Below are 22,175 nucleotides of genomic sequence, written 5' to 3' on the forward strand. Positions count from 1 at the left end.
GTGTACCATGCAGAACACAGAAGTGAGTGTGAGTAAACTACGAGTAGCACTATGAAAAATGAAATGTTTGTCAGAAAGTGGCTATAGAGAGATGAGATGCATTGTTGACGAACGGTAGTGAGAGAATTCATGGAGAAGGAGGGCCAAAAAAGACTGTTGCACCGTCCGCGGGCAGTGCAAGGGCCAGTCCTGGCTGGGAGTCTTAACCCCCCAACCCCCCCCCCCCCACACACACACACACCCACACTGAAGTTCGGGTCTGGTTGCGCCCCTGCCCGATATACCAAAACCAGAAGCTTCGAAACTGTTAAATCATTTTGTGCATCAGCAGGCCTTAGACTGTAAAATGAGCTAGACACGCAAATAGCTGAGAAACGTCAAAGCGCTGTAATTGGCAGGAATACGTTTCTTGTAAACACCCAGGGTATCTCCATAAAAGGACTGATGGGTATAAAATCCGTATAGCGGTTAAAATGCTTCTTGTTAGCTACCAGTCCTTTGTTTCCGGGTGCTGCTGTCTCAAATTTCTACTTCCAGGAATATGGCTGCCTTTGCATTTTAGCAACTGTGAAGAACATGCCCCTTCCAGCTCTGCTTAGCGGAAGCCTCTCTGAAAGCCTTGCACATTTTTTCCATTCCTGCTTCCTTTTAAGCTTCTTAATATCCAACGGTGTGTGAACTGTAAACTTCTTAAAATGCCACCGTGTGTACACAGAGACGAGCTGCAGCACGCGCGCGCGCGGCTCCCCCGGGTGCGTTCCACGCGGCTGTGATGAGGCACTGAAAACTGATCCTGCCCGCCTCTGCCTGCAGCGCCGCGCGCCCCGAGACACATCACTTCTGGTGGGGGTGTAATACCGGAATACCGCCGCCCCGCAGACTTCACACACCTCTATCTTTCAGCCGCTGCAGGTGAGCTGCCTTTTGCTTTGACTGTGTGTCATCTCTGCTTTACCGACCTGTCCTAACGGGGAGAGAGCGCGTTGCTGAACGCATCTCCCCCCGGGGAAGGAAAAACAATGGTAGCGGCGAGGAAGTAAGGCTAGCAATTGGGTCTGTTGCAGAAGCGTGCTTTCAGCAGCTTTACCTTTGTGCGCTAGCAGAGTATGGTCGAATCTGAGGAAACGTTTCTGTACGTTTTTTTTTGTTTCATTGTCTTCTTGTGACGAGTGTTTTGCAGTAGAGGTGCAACTTAAGTTGCAGCAACCTGTGTTGACGAGTAAGGGCTGTTTGGAGAAAATTGAATCAAGAACTACTTGTTCGCAACCCCAGTCAACCTCTATTTAACCCCTTTCGTTGCTTACTTCCTCTCACAACCTCTTATTTTGTACGTATTTTTGATTCCAGGTAATCGCTCGGTTTGAGCTGTCAGCGGTGTTTGCTGTCTTCGTGCTCATTTGCTGCACATTTTTTTTTAAATGATGGGAGGAGGTTATTAAGGTTCGAGTCAAGCGGAAGGTTGTGTTAAGACATGGGAATTCAAACGACAAGCAAAATTAAGAGAGCCACTTAAATGCATAAAAACGAATGCACAAAAAACCATCCTCCTGCTTCAAACGTAATTCTGCTGTCGCTTCCTTTGTTTGACTTTATGACCCCAGCTTTAGTTTCTACATTTCCAGTGGCCAGCGCTGCACTTGGCAGTGACTCTTCCCTTCTGCATGTACATTACCTATATAGCTTTTTGCTAAATATGTGCTATTACCACTATGGAGCAATTACAACACTACAGTTGTGATCATGTAAGATTTTAGTCATAATATTTCCTTTTTAGGACTCGCCTGGGCATTTTATTTATTAATAGTGGACTTGGGGGCGGTCCATTGCTTACCATTGGTTGGTTTCATTGTCACTCTAATTGTCTTGTTTCGTATTGGTCAGTTGTAATAGGTTTTCCTCCTCATCATGCGTTTGTCCCTCAGGTGGAGCATGGACACATTACTTGTGTCCTTCTACTGGTCACTTTTCTTTTAAACACCCTAAAAAACTGCATTTATTTTCCAGATGTCTCTCTTGTATCCTCTGCAGCACGTCGTGTTGCTCTCTCGCCGGTGTGCTTGTCTCCAGACTCCTCATTATTGTGCTTGCCAGTATGCGCTTCTTGTAACAGTTCCCCCTTCCTCTTGCTCGCCCGTGTTGCTTTCTTCTTCCCATCGTCCTCCATTTTTCTGCCCCCACCTGTGCCTTCTGTGTTGCTTCTGCCCCCGCCCTCTGTGTCACTTCACCCACTTTATTGCTTAATACTCTCCCTGCCCTCTTTGTTTTGCTTCTCCCCATATAAAGCCTCTGTGTTGCTTCTGCCACCTGCACGTAAAAAAAATGCTTTTGTGTAACTTTTGTTAATTTTTATTTACAGTTCCAAATCGGATCTGTAAATAAAAAGAAAAAAGTGCATGTGCCATTTTGTAGGCATGCGCATGCATGTTGGTCAAACCTACACAATGAGACAGGCAGATACATCACAATGTCTTTTTTTTTTTGCTTAATCTTTAGCCAGTCGGCCAGCATCGATACAAACCCATGGGGAAGCCAATAGGTCCCAAAGGTGAGATCTGCGTACTTATCCATAGATGGGGAATGACTTTCATAACTACCTGTACTTCCTTTTACCATATTTATTTTTGCTCATGGTGAAGGAGCGCAAGGTTTTCCTCCTATAATATCGTGTTACTGGTTATCTCGTATTTATATTATTTTTTTAACACTTTAAATTGGGCTTTTAGGGTTTCATTTGCTCAGATTTCTCCTACATTATTTATTACTCCATAGTCCAGCTTTCTAAAGAGTCGTTAGTCATTGCCTGCATCAGTTTCTTTGTATACGATTAGGTTCTGTCCGAAATGTGGAGTGCAGAGAGTATCAAGAAAAATGCGACGTTTGCGGCAAGGATGAGGGCAGCACTTGACATAGATATCACCTTTCTGGTTTCACAGTATATACTTTGTTAGTATTTACATAGCACTTTCCATATTCTCTGTTGTTATTATGGGCTTTTTGGCCCAGACAACTCTCTGGGTTACTGTGCATAACATTTCAAGGTTTCCATCATAGACTAAAGTCTGAAAATTCCTTTGATGGTATGTTAGTAGTCTTATGGTCCATAGTTAGGAGTATATAGTGTGGCTTGCCTAATGTATGGGTCGGTCAGTGGTTGATATATATACAGGATACTCTACAATCTTTTTAGGAAGTTTGGAAGAGATGTGAATTTGTTGTACTCTGGATGTGCACACACTCCTCAATAGGTTAAGAATGTGACTGACACACGTAACTTGAAATTCTTAAAACTATGTGAGTTGCACCTGAGTTGTTTAAATTGCGCCCAGGCCTTGCACTGTTGGGAGCAATGTGAAAGCCAACTAAAAGGCAGATCTGCGCTGTATTGAACGTGTGTCAAGTGCTGTCTAATGTGTTCTGTTGGGTTTTGGTCTGTCCTGTGTGAAAAATTCAAATAATAGAAAGTTTATTCGTGGGTGAATTCAGTGCTATATGACTTTTGTGTTAGTATCAGGTTTTTTCCCCCTGAGACTTAGAACCACCTGAGCTTAACATTCCTCTCTGAACGACATGATAGAACAGTCAGTCGTGGCATTTCTAAACTGTTTGGCACATACGTTTATTGTGCTTTTCTGTCTAATTTATCATGTTTTTTATGTCTGTAACTTTTCTTTTATTAGTACCATTGGGACACTTGACAGCCAACTATATATCATGTTTGATCTGTCTTGAGTATGTTCAGTCAGAATTATTCCATTTTATCTTGATGTGTAATATCTTTTTGGCAATCACTGTTTAGGTGTATGCAACAGTAGGGTAATTACGCAAATTGGAAATCCACAATTTTGTATTCATTTTTTGACTCAAAGGCACATTTTGTGCTAATAAATACTGCAAAACAATAAAAGCACCTCAAACATCATTTTTCTTGTACGTTGGCGCGTCATGCAAAGTTACACAAGTGTGTATGCATGCCTCAATAGGTTAAAAATGTGACTGATACCCATCATGTGCAATTCTCACAATTCTGTGAGTTGCACCTGCGTAGTTTAAATTGCGCCCAGCCCTAGTACTTTTGGGAGCAATGTGAGGGCCAACTAAAAGGCACATATGTGCTGTATTGCACCTGTGTGAAGTGCTGCCTAATGTGTTCTGTTGGGTTTTGGTCTGTCCTGCGCGAAGAATTCAAACAATGGAAACTCTTCTTATGTGGGTGAATTCAGTGGTATATCTTAGAGCTATTTTAAAAATGTAATTGAATGAAAAATCACATTATGTCTTATTTGCATGTATACCACATAATACATTATCTGTTAAAACCAAGAATACATTTACTTAGACAAGACAGCTTAGTTGGTTACCAGTTTTAGTTCCAACAAGCATTGACTGTTAACAGCCCTTTCAAATGAGGATAGAGCAGATGGAAGGGTTTCTAGCGTTACATCAAACTCAAGGTTGTAGCAGGCAATAAGACACACCATTGAGATTGAGTAGCGAAATTAGCATAAAAAGGACTGGACGTTGTTTGTGGTTTTGGATGAGAGATGCACACTGAGCAAGGTCTGTATTGCACAAGTAATGCAACACCACACAGCACGACAAATCACGCCACTTCTGAGATGAATACAATATGGCAGAGGACTTCAGGTCTGAGCACAGTACCCTTGAAGTGGTCTCAGAATTCCACACCCAAGAAGTGACCCCTTACACAAAACAGCAGCAGTACGCCACATTTCTCGTGTACCTTTGTACCTGTCTTGGATGCTGCTTGTCCTTGGTTCTAACTAAGTCTAGTTTTAGATCAGGAGATGGAGTCAAGATGGCTTCTTTAGGAATCTTGAATGACCTACTTCATTCAGTGAATGAAGAAAGTGCTGCCATGTTGATTCTTCCCAACCTGTTCCTAGAATTTGATACAGTGATAACCTCAAACGCCCCAAACAATGGCTCTCACTGAGCAATGATTAAAGAGCAAACTGTGCTATTGCAGGAATATATTAGAGAACATTTTATCTCAAACAGTGGCGCAAACGTTAGTATAGGTATTATACACAACTCTACACAAATATTATAATTACTCTGACATAATCTCTTCAGATAGTAAAACTGTAGCTTGCACACTGTTATCTGCATTTCAAGGAGTGCAATACAGAACCCCTCTGCATGCAAACTAAAAATGCGGACCTTCGAGAATATCTTAATTCTTTCCATGCTTGGAGAATTTTCTCCCAACTTTACAAACATTTGAAAAGTTGGGGTCTACGTTGACCTGGCTGTATCATTTTGTAACTCATTCATTAGATTTTTCCCATTTACCCTGCATCCTATTACAGCCACTTTCATAATTTGAAGTATTTGCAGTTCAGTTCAGTTAAGCTTTATTCGATTTTAGTTTAAAATCATAAAAGCATCAACAATACTTAAATAGACTCCATAAAATTACATAGACACCGTAACATTTCATTACAAAAATTAATAAAACAAGATTAAATAAATATATCGAATCAGCTAATCAATTTACATGGATTTCAGTTTACAATAGAACAGCTCTAAGAAAAGACATACGTGCATACTGTGGAGCCGGGGAAGAGCATTAAGCAAGCCTCTATCGGTAAAATACTTATCAATTACATCCTACCCTATCAGTTTAGCTCGAACTTGTGAGTGGCCTCTTAGTGATGGGGTTTTAATAATACAATTTTTGGACATAAGTTCCAAACCATTAGGGGCTAAAAGGTTAGTTGCGCTATAGAGACTAGGTTCCCTTCCCCAGGAGTAGACTGTGCATCGGGATATGTGGGGGGCTCGGGTAAAAATCATGCAAATCCCAAGTGCGAATAGTGCTATGTCTCTCTTTGGGGGGGGGGGGGGGGGGGGGGAACGTAGCGTAAATAGGGGACGATATTCCTATTTTTAAATTTAATTAGCACCAGATCCCCAGCGATGTCTTTGGGCAGCGTGCCTAACCACCCCACCCTCCTGACATGCAGGATGCCGCCATCTAGCTCAGGTGGCAAAGGTCTATTATTTTGTAGCCAGAAAATGACCTTATTTAATAGGTCCTTCTGTGATTCGTGTGTTCCCTGTCTGAGGGCAGGGACCCCAGAGAGGACAGCCACATATGGGGCGGCTTCACGAGGTAAGTTGATGCATGGCATTCTTACCGGAACCGGTCTAGCCACTGTATGAGTTTGTAACACAGATTTTAAAGTTACTTTGTGGCCTATTGGGGTAGGTATACAGGGAGGCTGTGTTTGAGTTTCACCCTTCTTACAAATACCAGACTTATGCTTTTCAGGGGCGGTGGGAGGGTTTGGGCAGGCAGGTGTAGCCATTTTGTTATTTGGAGGAGGATACTTTTTGATTACTTCCTCGATGCTAATCAGCCTGTCCCCCAGGTCCTTAATTTTTAAGACCAAGGGTGAGATGACGGCTAACAACAGTTGCTCAATTTGGGTTAGTAAGGTCAATTGGGGGGACAAGACAGGGTCGTCTAATTTGGCAGCGACCGTGACCTCCATTGATGTTGTTAATTTAGAGGGAGATGATGTTGGGCTATTGCACAGATTTTGTATACTTGCATAGTTCCCAGTGTCAGTTTCGCTGTCTTGCTTCCCTCTAATATTGAGATCCAGGGGCGAAGCCTTAGCTTGGTTTTGGAGTTTATTTACAGGTGATGCTAGGTCCCATGGGAAGCCATTAGAAATAACACAGTTAGTGCCCACAGTAGGAGAGGTTGTAACATCAGGGACGTACTTTGTGCCACACAGGGCGTTGAGCTCTTCCCAAATGGACATAGTGTCAATGATATTGATGGGAGTGGCAGAATAGTCAATATAGTCACAATAATTGAAGCATCACAATACCTCCTCCTGTGAGAGAGTCAAATGGGGTGGCCGTCCTCCTCAGGTCCTCTGAGGGCCACAGAGGGCCCGCCCTTAGCCCGGGCTTCGCCCGGCGTCCCGCAAAGCGGAGCAGAGCGCTGCTTTAAGGCGCCTCCTGGCGCTCTCGTGATGTCACAAGGCAGCGCCGCCGCTGAGGCTGCCGGGAGATGTAGTCCCGGGGCGGCGGCGCTGTGGGCAGCAAAGTTTGACTCCTGGCGGTGGCGGCTGCAGTGGGGACCTCCTCGCTTCCCCCCTCGAAGTTTATATGTCTCCCCTTTGAAGTATTTAGTTTTCCAGCAGTTCCACATAAGCCTGATAACATTCCACAGGCCACCTTCACCCTGTTTTTGCCAGGAACCAATTTTCCAATTGTTGGAAAGTTGTCCTCCTTCCCAAGTGGCTGTTGCAGTCCTTATTTTGTTTCCTAGTTAATTGCTGTTGACAGGCCCTATTTAGCACATCATATATTTGCTCTTTGGTCGGGGTTGGTGTCTGTGAATGCAATTGTTTATGGTAATATTCATTAATATCATCTTGATATTATCATTTCAGAGCCTGCCCTTCTCTCTCCTTAGCAATCAGGCAAGTAATTGACCAGATATTAATGTTGGATTTTCTTAATTTAAAAAACGATGACCAATTGAAATTTGCGAGTCACTTGTCACAAAAGTGTAGTTGTATCTACTTTTGGGGCTGGGAGAAGACTATAGGTCAATATTTATTATTTTTCATTGCAAAGATTAAAGTGAAGCCATGGTCAGCATGGATTATCAAACTGTAACACATGTTTAAAAAAAACGTCAAAAATTCCATTAAAAGAACACACTTAAAGTGGTTTTAGTTGCAAATTAAAACAATAAAACCCACTGAAACAAACGTGCAAGTTGGTGGTTAGTACCGCAGTCCCTAACTCGCACAACAAATTCAAACTGTAACTTGCACACCAGATCTAATGCTCAAGACATCACTCTTAATGTGATAGATAAAAATACACATGTAAAAAATCTTAAAAATGAGGTAACATACCACATTACCCTTAATTAACACGATGAAAGAGACAACTATAAATACAGTATAATGTTTTGAGTATGTGTTGCCATTTAATTATATTGTGCTTTTAGATAGTATGTACTGGGATAAATATTGTGAGGACCTGCAGCATTGCTACCGAGCACTCCAGATGCAGGCTTGCCTCCCATCCTCTCCCAGGGTGCCATCACTGTTTAGCTGTCTACTACAGCTGTTGTAATAAATACATAAAATGCATAGCTGGAGGTGTCATTCACATTTTGGCTCCGCCCATGGGACAGCAAACATAGTGAGGTAATAGGTCAGCCCCATAGCTTTGTTGGAGTGCCATTCATATTTTGGGTCTGCCACAGGGCACCCATTTGGCGTTTGATGTGTCAGACCTCATGAGTGTTTGCATTATGCTGCTTGGAATGTGCATTGGTAGGGGCTGAAGGCAAAGTAGTATGTCTCTAGACGCTGCCACGACACATTATTAGTCAGCCCTCTTGGGGACTGTTTGGCCAGTGTAAGCGGTGAGCCTGGAGACAGCAGCCCAACCCATGCACCCAGAGTATAATTGCACTACTATTGGTGGTGCTCGATCATGAGAGCAGCATGATAGGTGCTCTCTGGCCTTGAGCAAAGCCTTGTTATGCTTGCATCACTGTCATTTGTATCCTGCAAAAGCACAGAGGCACCACCACAGGTTGGAATTTGCACCTGTGAAAGCAGGATCGGTGGAAAGCCCTCCTTCCAATGGTTAGCAAATCTCTCCCCAACATCGCTGGTCGGATTCTGTAGAGTGCATGGCACCTCGAATGTGTGTGCTTGACCAGCACCCCTACTGTTAGTTTCAGGCCATCTTACATCTTCTGACACCGTGTTTTCTTTTAGTTTCAGGATCATGCTTCAACCCCTTCCCTTTGTGGGCCTATGGAAAAACAAATGTATCCTACCATAGCCTCTCTAGTGTGGTCTTCACCACGTTCAGAGTGTAGTATATCTGAATGTAACAGGCTATGACATCAATGCTGCTGCATTTCCTACTGCCCTGTCCCCAAGACCACTTGGATAACTGCTTGGGCAACTTTACCATAAGATTGAATCCCTATCAGATCACACATGACCAGAGGTACTTCTGTCAGGAGAGGTATTGCACATTGCTCTGAGTGGCATAGAAAAGTCTCCTGTGATGTCATCCAATGGAGAAATTTGTGCATTTGATCCTTCGCAACCTGAGTTTCTCAGGACAGCACTAGATCATTAATGAGCTGCCTATCTCCCATCTTCCATACCGCCCAAGGTTCTTATATTTTTACTTTTTCCGTACTAAGTAGGTTTGTTTGTTTTTATAGAGAAAACGTAAAAGTTGAAAATAACATTTTGTCGTAAAAAGTGAACACCTACCTCATAACAGATACATTTTACTTCAGTGACTCATCTTCTGAAGTTCAATTGCAGTGGCTGAGATACAGAATGCTCACCCATTGTGAAAAATGAATGATTTGATGTATTCGATTACTTTTATTGGAACATTTGAACATACAAAAACAGTATAAAATAAGGTTAAAGAAAACAATTAGCAACGGTCTATAAGTGAGATAAAAGATAGTCAACAAATGTTCTTTCAATGGAATTTTATAATAGGGCAACGAGGATGCAGAGCTTAATGAAAGAAATTGTATTTCAGAATAACCAGATCACCAGGGGCGACTCCTCCATTATGGCATAGGAGCATCGCCTCACTGCTGATAGCTAGCGGAGGCAAACGTAAAAAATAAAATGATAATAGAACAATTTTTATTATCATGCTATTTTTCACTGAGCCAGAGCCAGCAGAGTCATAGGGCGGGGAGGAGCAATCCTCCGCTTCAGGGAGGAGTGGTGGGCACTGTAAGTGCGTTTATCTGTTTGGGCGGCTATCTTAGGACGGCCAAAACCATCATGCTCACTCAGCATTTCTCTAACCTGAGCTGTGTTGCACAGTCATGTGGAGAACAAACACAGGCTCCCAGGCCCTGTCTGAGCACCAAACCAGGCCATTCAGACCAATCTCAGCGCTTCTCCCATGCTGGGTAATAGTATTCCCATCATGAGAGCTGTATCTGGATTGGTATCTGGGAGCCTGCGCATGTGCACCAGCCGTGGACTGCTGGGAGTTGAGGACCGGGAGAGGAGCAAGGCGGCAGCTGCAGCAACAGGTAAGTACTATTTTTTAAATATTTTTTAAATGATTATGTCCGTGCTTTTTTGGGGGGTATTTCCACGGCGCTACCCCAACACTTGCCATTGCGAGCAGTTGTCACTGCAGATCACTTGCTCAAAAGAGTAAAAGCGGGATGCAGCACAGAGAGGATGAGCTGTATAATGTCCATGGCTGTGGAATTTTATAAAATATCTACTTGTCTGTTGGACTGGATGCTTGAAACATTTGCCTGCCCTGTGGAAAAAATCCACTAGTCCTTTTTAGTGGCATTGCAGGGAATAGGCAGATCATGACAGCATTCTCATATCAGAGCTCTGATAATCTGCTCTCTAATTATGTCAGGGCTCTCATTGTAGCAGTGTTGGGATTTTGACAAGGCTGTGATTTTGCCACCTTTACGCAAACCTACATACATCGGCTAGAATTAGTGTGAAGCTGCAGTTCTAGGGTTGTATGTCCTATGAGTCTCTTTGCGCCCACAAATTTACATGTTCGATGGTATTTATACGTTTCTCTCCAATGTTTTCCCATATTGGAAATCGTTGTAAATGTACATCTGACAAGGACAGGTGTAAAATGTTTTTACAGGATAGCGAAAGAAGGCCATGCGAGGAAGTTGAATTTACAATCTCTTGGCAGACCGTTGCATGAGCAAAAATATATGTAGATTTTCTCAGGTGAAAATGGAAATCACAAACATAGCTAAGAGCACTGCTTCCAGGCCTATGTCTGTAAACTTGTTCATTCCCAAAAGTCCTAAACCTAAGCCAATCCAAAGACATAGACATGTTAGTGCATTTTTGTGATTTGTTTTTTTAAAATGTTTTTATTTTTGGTTTTAAATTGTGTCCCTAATTAATTTTTATGTTGCCCATAATGTTTTTGCCTAATATTCAGTTATTTTTCATTATTAAAAAAATATATATATATATGCATGCATTACTGATCGATGCCTCAATGAAATGGTATCTAGAGTTGTACAGTAGTTTTGCAAAACATTGTTTTTACGTTACACATTTTTTGGTGTTCATTTTATTTCAAATGCAGATCATCACTAATCTTGTTATCATGCTTCTCGATGTGTTTGCAAATAATCATGGAGAAATCTGGGAGCATTAGAGGGCATGCCTAATTGGTAAACTTTGCATGTGTGTACATGTTTTCATACTGCAACCATCCTCAGTAATGCAAGCTGATCTCACATCTTACTCCATTTCCTTACAGCACTCACCCTAAGAGTAAAGGCTTTTGAATTAATTAATCGTATGTTTACATGTATGAATAGGTATTCTTGTCTTAGTGGAAGAGAATTGAAGATCTCTGAATGAGTGAAAGGTTTTGTATAGCGCAACAACACCCAGAAGGGCATCTCGGCACTGCACAAGTAGAGGCTGCTCGTAAAAAATGATTAAGCAGATGTAGTAGTTGTGTTTCCAATAGTATTTAAAATGGTTTTCCTGGGAAATGGAACATAAGGTGAAAGTGGCCACCTTTTCTGAAATGTCAAATTTTAAAGATCGTTAACAACATTGCATTAGCAGATCTTAGACATCTGTTTGGACAATAATGAGTAAACCCGTCTATCAGGTATTATAGGTCCCGTACTGTGTAATGCACAGTGTGTCATGATTAGACTTTTGAATTAAATTCTTTTATGCACCAGAAGGCAGGAAAGAATTTAAGATGCAATGAAATGGGCTGCTGTTGAGGGATATTTAAAATTAAATTAGCATGGCTGTGGCAATCTGGACCACTTGAAGAAGCCTGATCAGGTACTGAGAGATGCCTAGGTAAAGTGTGTTGGCATAGTCCAATCTAGCAGCGATGAGGGGCATAGACTACTGTCTTGCACGTAGATGTTGGCATGATATTGAGAAATTTGATTAGGGAAAGTAATAAAGAAAAGCAAGTTCCAGTGACTGCCAATATCTTGAGCCGGAAAGAAAGATCAGCATCAAACTTAATTCCCAGATTTCTTGCTGTACAGGTTGGGCTGGGGATTCTCCCAATTTCTTCGACCAGCAGGTGGATGACTCGACAGAATGAGAACCCGCAAAAATCTGAATCTCAGATTTATCGGAGTTAAGTTTCAAGCAGCTTGCGTTCATTCAGTGAGCAACATGGATAAGACATGCTTTAATAGATTCTTGAGTAATGTTAGGACTTTTACCAGGTCAGAAACCGGATTGAGTAGTAAGAAGAAGCCTGTGATGTTCCAGATAGTGTGAAAGCTAGTCATTTGCTTCTTTTCAAGCATCTTCAAGGCAGCCGGTTAAAATGATATGGGTCCTAAATTTGGTAGGATATTAGGATCTGCTATAGGTTTTATTTTTGTTTTTTAATAGCAGTCTATTTAGCAGTCTATTTGGCCGTGCTCCCAACAATCCTGAAGCTCAGCATCCTGGTAAGGCACGGGTTAGTTGGAAAACCGGACCTGCAATTAAGTAACACTTGTGTAGAGTTCTCCGGTGGAATGGATTTGAATTGAGACAGTCTCAGCTGCATAGGGGGAGAGACGGATGTTAAGGTGGTCTCCAAGGTGCTACTTGGTGATAAATCAGAAAGGTCCTAGTGTATATTCTCAATTTTGTTGTGAAAACATTTAGAGAGTCTTTCACAAAGATCTAAGGAAGGCATCCTTCTGCTTCATCACCCTCCGCATGCTCCGCAATATCTACAGGTGGATCCCCACCAAAACTAGAAGAGCGGTTACCCAGGCCCTCGTCAGCAGCTGGCTGGACTACGGAAACGCCCTCTACGCAGGAGCCTCGGCCAAGCTCCTGAAACGACTACAACGCATTCAGTACGCCTCTGCACGCCTGATCCATTACAGCATTAGTTCAGTAAATTCTAGAATTACCATTCATTACACTTACACGCTTACTAAATTTGTAGCATCCTTTAGTAACGTGTCTGAGTTTTCAAATGCCACACAAGTCTCTAATCCCGACTTTTGGTTAGCTCACAAGCTTGCTGCATCATACCTACTCTTAATTCCCTCTTGTTTGTCAACAATTCAATACATAATTGAGTGAAAAAGCTTACAGCTACAGTCGTCCTCCCCTTTCTTTTTAAACCACCCAGGACACAACGTTAAGGCAAGACTCCTTGCCCTAAGTAACAAAAATCTAATGTCCTCTATATTGCTATGGGGTATGATCCTGGTCAACCACAATTTCCTTGCTGTTTCAGCTAAACAAAGCAGAACTGTTTCTACCACTGTGTGGGCATTGGAATCAGTAAATATTTCTAACCAGAATGTCCTCATCAAAAAGTGCAAACCATCAATTCATGTAGAATATTCTCTGGATCGAGTTAGCAGGCGTGACAGTATCTTTCAATTTGATTTTCCTCTTCCACCCCTCTGTTGCATTCAAAAGGGCCTGCTGACTGAAACGAAAGTGTATAAATGTTGGTTGGCTTTAGGAGTTAGATCGAATTTCAGATAATCCTGAGGTGATGGGGATAAGACTACCATCTTTAAATCTGCTGACTTTCATACTGCATAGTGTTGTGAAAATCAGCAACTGATTTGTCAACTCACCTGCATGGTATTCCTAGTAATGAACCTCAAGACTGCTCCCAGTGCGAATAATGTCACAATTCTACAAAATTCTACCACACAATCGATCTTTCAGTACCATTCCTCGCACATGGGCTTTCATTTGCTAACCTTTTCACCCTAAATTGGCTAGCTGGTAACTCTGATTGGAAGGAAGCACAGAATAAGAGCTTGCTCTATCAGGTTGGAGATTGCTGGTATTCCAAGTTTTAGTTCTGACAGATAATTGATGATTGTTAAACCTTGCAGTCCTGCACAAATTTAGAAATTCTTTGTTTATGGCTCCTGTAATTGTGAATTCAAACTTCATATAGACGTAACAGTGATTAAGTCAGGCTGTGCTAGAGTAAATCCTTTTTTTCTGCCAGCACTGAGTTGTTTTTCCTTTTTCTACTGAAGGTGGCAATTTTTTATCTTTTCATGATCACCATTTTTTTTTCCAAAACCTTTTATTACTTTTTTTTATACATCATCAATATATGTGTCTAAATGTGCTGGTTAACACCTTGTGGACAATAGTAATACCATTTATCTATTGGTACATCTTTTGAAACAATACTAACATATTTGATTGCAGTATGAATAGTTGTCTGGGCTCATAGAGACAGTTTATGTTTCTACTTTAATTCCCTGGTATTCCAAGTTTTAGTTCTGACAGATAATTGATGATTGTTAAACCTTGCAGTCCTGCACAAATTTAGAAATTCTTTGTTTATGGCTCCTGTAATTGTGAATTCAAACTTCATATAGACGTAACAGTGATTAAGTCAGGCTGTGCTAGAGTAAATCCTTTTTTTCTGCCAGCACTGAGTTGTTTTTCCTTTTTCTACTGAAGGTGGTAATTTTTTATCTTTTCATGATCACCATTTTTTTTTCCAAAACCTTTTATTACTTTTTTTTATACATCATCAATATATGTGTCTAAATGTGCTGGTTAACACCTTGTGGACAATAGTAATACCATTTATCTATTGGTACATCTTTTGAAACAATACTAACATATTTGATTGCAGTATGAATAGTTGTCTGGGCTCATAGAGACAGTTTATGTTTCTACTTTAATTCCCTGGTATTCCAAGTTTTAGTTCTGACAGATAATTGATGATTGTTAAACCTTGCAGTCCTGCACAAATTTAGAAATTCTTTGTTTATGGCTCCTGTAATAGTGAATTCAAACTTCATATAGACGTAAAAGTGATTAAGTCAGGCTGTGCTAGAGTAAATCCTTTTTTTCTGCCAGCACTGGGTTGTTTTTCCTTTTTCTACTGAAGGTGGTAATTTTTTATCTTTTCATGATCACCATTTTTTTTCCAAAACCTTTTATTACTTTTTTTTATACATCATCAATATATGTGTCTAAATGTGCTGGTTAACACCTTGTGGACATTAGTAATACCATTTATCTATTGGTACATCTTTTGAAACAATACTAACATATTTGATTGCAGTATGAATAGTTGTCTGGGCTCATAGAGACAGTTTATGTTTCTACTTTAATTCCCTTCAACATATTAAGCGATGGGGGCACCAAATGCATTCAAAGTTTATTTGGTTGTGAATTATGGTTGTTAGTTTTTTTGTTGCATGGATCATGACGATAGTCAGCTTGGCTTCCAATAGCATGTATATCATTAGCTTCTCTCAAGGCGTTGAAGTAGGGAATTGCTCTTACACTTCTTGACTACTCAACACCATAACCAGTGAGTCTAGCACTAGTTGTGAATGCAGAATTCTTTTTACTGTTTATGCTATATATTCCTAAAATTCTTGTAATCTAGGACAGATCCACTACATATGATATAACATACCTCTTCCCTTTCAACCATTCCAACAGATAGCTATCTATTGATTCAGATATGCCTTTTAATCTCACTAATTCGAGGTACCATCTCATATTTACTTTGTATGAGTTTTCCTTTAATCGAGTACTTATGGACGATTTAGAGCATCTTTCCCAAATAATGTCCATTACTTCAAATGAGATTGTCTTGCCTATTTCCAGGTCCCATTTTGTGATAGTGTTGTGTTTGAGAGGTATGGGTGAACTGTTGATTGTTATGTTTAAGTTAGTGATAACCAGTGCCCCAGTGCATGTGCTCTGACCACTCAAACATGTCTAAATTGGATATAGTGCTAATTAGCATATTTAGATTACCCTTGAATCCTAGTATATGGTACAAAGAATACCCAGGGCTTGTAAGTTAAATGTCACTAGTGGACTGCAGCACACATTGTGCCTTCCACTGAATGACTGTGCAAAATGTGACTGCAGGCTTACTACGTTAGCCTGTCTGTGCAGTTTTAACACTGCAAATTCAACCTGTTACAATACCTCCTTTTGACAGGCCTACACCCTCCTCCTAAGTATAAAGTAGCCCCTAAGTAGGCCTTAATGCATGGTATTTAAAAGAAGGACAAGTTGGAGCTTAATGTAAAACATGTCCTAACAGTGACCAGGCACAAAATGCTATTTTTAATGTAGCATGGTTATCTGTTCCATAGGAAAGCACTGGGTTACGAGTAAATTCATGGTCTGGCGGGTGGGCGGTGCGGCCGTCCTGCTGTGTTGTTGTTTATAAGCTCATATGTGGGCCTTTGAACTGCAGCGCAGAAAGCCTTGTCGTGCAAGAACTGGGTGCATGCAAACAGGGGGGGCACACCATCTGCCCCCCGCGTGTATTCCCTGGCCTGGAGGAAACCGGAGTTTCCTCACCACCAGAATTTTCATGCCGTGAGCACCTCCATGAGACTGTTGGCAGTGAAAAAACTCGTAATAGGCTTGGCGATGTTGCAACAACACTTTCAAGCATATAGCAGCTTCAGACCGCTGCACCACTACCAGGGATTGTGGATCCCTAGCGGTTGCGGTGGTCCTATGGCGGGCCGACTGTTGTAGCTGTAATACAGCGGCCGGACCACTGGTAAGGTGATCCCCGACTGCCAGCAAACCTCCACTGCAGGTTTGGAAACTCATAATTAGGCCTAAGTCAAAAGGTAAAACTTCCAACTGGAATGAACCTGGTTTCCGGATTGGACCCACCATCCATTTAGGGCATCTTTAAATTACGCTTAGGTCAATGTCAAGTGCAACCAGATGACAGCAGTTGGCACTTAACACTTTTTTACACTATTTTCATTTAAAACTTGAAAAATTCCTTAATAAGGTTCCCCTTATATGAAATTTGGTGCCTTTTTGTTAATTAAATTATTCTTTGTCTTTATCAATTGGAGTGGGATTTTTAATGTGTTGTGTTAACTTTTTTAATGTTTTGTTACTTCTAAATGCTTTACAAATTTTCCACAGTTAAGTCTGTCTTTTCAGTGCCATAACTACCAGGTGTTGAGCTCAGGTTTAAATTGCTGAACCCTTTACTGGACCTAACAAGATTAGTGCACATATTACTTTTGGTGGACTACCATCCATTCCAACTAATAATTCACTTTCTCACTCAAACCAGTTATTTGGCAGTAGTCACTCAGTTGTTGACACTGAGATGTTTGGTTGAAATTGCTTACTTCAGGAAGTGCAATGAATCCTTATATTTGGGGCACTTTACAAAATATACAAATGTATAACTATTTTCTGGCACTCAGATATTTCGGGAGAACCATGGTGAATTATAGGCTATTAGAGCATTGGCATGTTGGGAGCTCCATTGTAGACAATGGAGTGCTCCCTGCTTCTACGGGCTGGTAAAGGCCCGCAGAGCAACATTCCAATGTCTTACAATGGCCTCTCGGAGCTCAAGGGGATTTAAATCCCCTCGAGTTTCGAGACACCTTTGCTTTATTTGTTTAAACATTCAGCCCTCTAGTGGCAGAATGTTCTAATAGCCTTATAGCCCTTCGTAGCAGGGCTATAACGGCTATTAAAGTCCCACTACCTTTTAAAGTCCCTATCCTTCGGCTCAGGCCTTTAACGCAGTAGCGGGCCTTTAACAGCCGGTATAGCCCGCTACGGCGGGCTATAAGGCTATAGTAAGTTCTAAGGAGGACATCTTGGAAAGTCTAGCAATCCAAATTGTCGCGCACACACCACTAGCGCCACCTAACTTTTTACCCTTTTTATCTCCTCTGAAATATAATCATGGCTCTAGTTCAAAGGATGATAGTCGGCAGCAGACTCTGTACTCCCCATCTTGAAGGCATTTAAAGGGCACATAAGACTATAAAAAACTCTTATGCATAAATGATTATAAGCCATATTTGAAATAGTTTCAGGGTGATGTTGTTCTATAGTTAAATTTTGGCTCACCAACAGTAAGATTTACCTTACCTTGGGGATCCTATTGCGTCCTGCCATATGCAGTGTACCTCCTTCCTGAGGGGCCATTCGCTTGATCTCCCACTCAGTTTTGGGAAACAGTCATTACAACAAGTATTTTACCGTACAGTACCATTACCACGCATTTTTACCACAATATATTTTTGCATCGCATATGCCTTTACCTCGCATACCTATACGAAGTATAAATGACATGTCTGTGTTTGTATGTAGGTTATATATGTGTATATATGTGTGTGTATATATATATATATATATATATATTATATATATATTTTAGGTTTAATGTTGGATAGAGTTTTTTATGTTTAGTCTTGGGTAGGGGTTTAGGTTTGGGTAGGGGGTTAGGGTGGTAAAGGAATTTTAGGGTTTAGGGGTATAGGGTGATAAGGGTATTTTTGGGTTTTCGGGATGGGTAAGGGTATAGGGAGAAAAGTGTATCTTTAGGGTTTAGGGATGGGTAAGGGTATTGGGTGGTACTGGTGTTTTTAAGGTTTAGGGGTGGGTAAGAGCATTGGGTGGCAAGGGTATTTTTAGGGTTTAGGGATAGGTCTGGGTATTGCGTAGCAAGGGTGTTTTTAGGATTTAGGGGTATAGGGTGATAAGGGTATATTTGGGGTTTAGGGGTTGGTATGGGTATAGGGTGGCACAGGTGTTTTTAGAGTTTAGGGCTGGGTAAGGGTATTGTCAGTGAAGTCTGTGTTTGTTACACAAAAACCCATCTCACAACTTTTTAGCACACATGAATAACCGGACTGGAATACAGTTCAAGTCCTTTGCTGCAGCAAGAAGTCTAAAAAATCTTTAAATACACCCATGATTAATTTCGTTTGTTAATATGAGCACTCCAAAAACTTGCAAAACAACATGAATACAGCAGGGCTGCCTTTCACATATTGAGAGACTCAGTTAAATAAATCATAATTCTTTTCAAGGGACACTCTGCCCTTGAACTCCCAATGATTTCCCATGCACTGCTCTCCGAGTCTCATGACTCTGTTTCGAAATGGAATGCTCACAAGGACGGCAGCACTGAATTAAACCATTTTTCATGTGTCCAGTGTGATTCGATCCGATAATAAGTGTTAGGGACCCATGATCCCACCGCACGGCCAGTGCCTTTATCGTGGTGCCCAGCTTCAAACAAAGTGACAATCCTAGGCAGGGCCGGCGCTAGGTATGGGCAGCTGCCCAGGGCCCTCCTACTGTCTAACCAGGATGGGCCCCCCCACGAGTCTATCATGCTTTTGAAATCGTGCCATTGTACAAGTTACAGGTGGGCAGCCCCTCAATTTGGGTTCGCAGACATTGTGAACTGTGAAATAAGCAAGGTGGGCCCCCCCCTCTCCTGGGCCCGGCTGCCATGGGCTGAAACGACAACATGACACCACATCCCTTTGAGGTGCTGCAGACTGGCCAGGGCAGGGTTTCTGGCCGTGATAGGCTTTCCCTGCATCTCTTGCTCTTAGCCTAATCGCTTCATCTGCATGATAACAGCGGTTAGGCAGACACTTGAACTGGTGTGAGGTGTGAAGCTAGCCCTGCCCCTGCATGAATGAAACGCAGAATATCCTGCAGGGCTCACAACAAAAACAAGCATTGGCATAGCCAATAGGTCTCGCTTGTGGGACCTTATAAGTATTTAGTTACAAGGATATTGTGCTGCAAAACAAAATACTTATAAGGTCCCACAAGCGAGACCTATTGGCTATGCCAATGCTTGTATTACTGGCACTGGAAAAAAAACATGCCGTGGAGATGGCAACCCGATTTCCACTTCAGAAGGGGCAAGACACATGAGATGTTTAACCCGTATGTGGGTGGGGACGGTTTTTAAATTACAATCCGCGCTCATGGACTGAAAGATGAAAAGGGTTTTCGCTCACCAAAGGGACGAGGTGCAATGCATCGCCTTCACAATCCCCCGGAGGATTTTTAGATGAAAAGCCTGCTATCTTTGAATGTCCCTACATCCGAGCAGAGTGAAAATTATACTATTTTCAATTTAAGTGACGATTGATTTGGGCTACGTGCAGCATAATGCAGGGCACCAGGTTTTAAACTCCCCCGCACTAGTAATTACACTCTCCAGTGACTTCTAGTTAATTCCCGACCCCCTCCCGCTGAGGGTGTTAGACAGGCCCCAGCTACCAACCAGGTGTGAAAATCCAGCGGATGTGAGTTTTACGGGAAAGCTTTCTCCCGTGGCTTTGTGGGTGGGACCAGCCTCGAGCTTCAGCGCAAATCGGCTAAAATACGTGTGGGGGCGTACATTTTGATAAGAGAGGGACTGATACACCGTTGCCCAGCCGTCCATCTATTTAATATGTACTATGCACTCTCTGTAACAGAGAAGGAAGACGGACACAATAAGCATGCGTCATTAGTGATTTAGCTTCCTATTTGGAGAAACTGTGACACAGTGATGAGACTTTCAGCGCAAATCGGCTAAAATACGTGTGGGGGCGTACATTTTGATAAGAGAGGGACTGATACACCGTTGCCCAGCCGTCCATCTATTTAATATGTACTATGCACTCTCTGTAACAGAGAAGGAAGACGGACACAATAAGCATGCGTCATTAGTGATTTAGCTTCCTATTGGGAGAAACTGTGACACAGTGATGAGACTTTCTGAAGTACTTCTCCCTGTTGTTCTGGAGAGGTATTTTTGCATTTGTAGAACTCGTGTAGTATTTAGCGGTAAACCTAAAGGGTCAGCGTAAACGGCGATAAAAGTGTCCCTGGAAGGGATCTTGAACAATGCCCGCCCACCCTGGAAGAGAATGGGTATGAAATGGAATATTTGAGCAAGTCCATATGCAGTTGCAGAACCTGGCTTTGCACAAAACATCCGCGAATCTCCTGGCGCAATACCCAGACAAAATCTTCACAAACATTCAATCTAAAAAAATCACATTAGGTTAGTTAGTCCCATGAAGTATAAACACAGTGCTGCTACGGGCTGGGGAGGGGGGAGAGCGGGGAGCGGGGAGAGAGAGGGGAGGTGCTGGTGTGGGAGGGGGGAGGTGCTGGTGTGGGAGGAGTGCTGCTAGGCAAGGCTGTGTTTGCGGGGAGAGAGAGGGGAGGTGCTGGTGTGGGAGGGGGGAGGTGCTGGTGTGGGAGGAGTGCTGCTACGGCAAGGCTGTGTTTGCGGGGAGAGAGAGGGGAGGTGCTGGTGTGGGAGGGGGGAGTTGCTGGTGTGGGAGGAGTGCTGCTAGGGGAGGAGAAGCCCTGGCCGTGAATGCTCGTGCATGTTCACGTGAACTGCAAGAAAACGCCGGGCTGAAACCCCTTAGTTTGAAGAGGATTTTGCCGACATGAATTCGATCCTATCCATTCCTGCGGAATGGGACAGGCTCGACCTAAAGAGTGACCTCATGCCACAATGGGTGCTGCTCACTTACAATGAAGGGAAAGGGAGTAGAGCAGAAAACGGAGAGAGAGGTGGTTATTCTTTTTTTTGTTTTTACAATTCTGTTTTGTTTTACAAACAAGCATGTGCATCCAAAAGTAACATGAACAGAGTCAAACATAAATAGTAACTGCAGTCGAGTATGATTGCTTACTGTTTTTTTTCTGTGTAATTTACATAAAACGAAGGAATATTGAACAATTGGGTATGTAAAAGACTAGTAGAGATGATAACATTGAATTGGTAGGAGGGAAGGAGGGCTGTTCCCACATTCATCCGTACCACCCTGAGGTGGGTGCAAAGAACCGTCTAAGATACACCCAATCTATTTAAACCATCAAACCACACACCATTCTTGGTTTTGCACATCTGAAAAGGAAGCATTACTCCCCGGCATCATGTTTGATTACACCTGAAATCCCTAATTCATGTGTTCCTGGGTACATCTTAGGAGGTCTGGTGTTCTCTTTAGCTTTTAATAGAAGTATTGAGGTAGAGGCACATCTAGAATGGGTTTTGACAAACAAAAGAAGGTAAGAGGTGGGGGAGATAAGAAAACAGCAGAGAGTCACGAGCAGAACTTAAGGGGCAAAACCGATATATAGAACACGACGCTTAAGGAAAGAGAGATGAGGAAGTAGTGATGTGTATGTAATGGAGAATCAATGAAAGAAGAGAAGAATGTTGGTTAGGCAAAAGGAATCGCATGCAAAAAAATAAATGTAACAGGCTTGGGGAGAGTGAGAGGGTGGAAGAGAAGAGAATGTTGTAAGTTATATAAGAGCAGTGGTGTAACACAAAATGATGAGGTATCT

The 22,175-nt window shown here is 42.2% G+C and overlaps 1 protein-coding gene across 1 annotated transcript in view; it reads left to right on the forward strand.

Annotated features, from left to right (window-relative positions):
• The first annotated feature begins 515 nt into the window (after positions 1-515).
• Positions 516-22,175, forward strand: part of ABCG2 (ATP binding cassette subfamily G member 2 (JR blood group)) — a 662,915-nt gene continuing 641,255 nt past the window's right edge. The window contains exon 1 of the mRNA XM_078676202.1: positions 516-912. The gene's annotated coding sequence lies outside the window, so the exon portion shown is untranslated. The remainder of the gene's footprint in view (positions 913-22,175) is intronic.

This window comes from Lissotriton helveticus, chromosome 2_1 (assembly GCF_964261635.1).
Source record: "Lissotriton helveticus chromosome 2_1, aLisHel1.1, whole genome shotgun sequence".
In the NCBI taxonomy this organism is placed as follows: domain Eukaryota; kingdom Metazoa; phylum Chordata; class Amphibia; order Caudata; family Salamandridae; genus Lissotriton; species Lissotriton helveticus.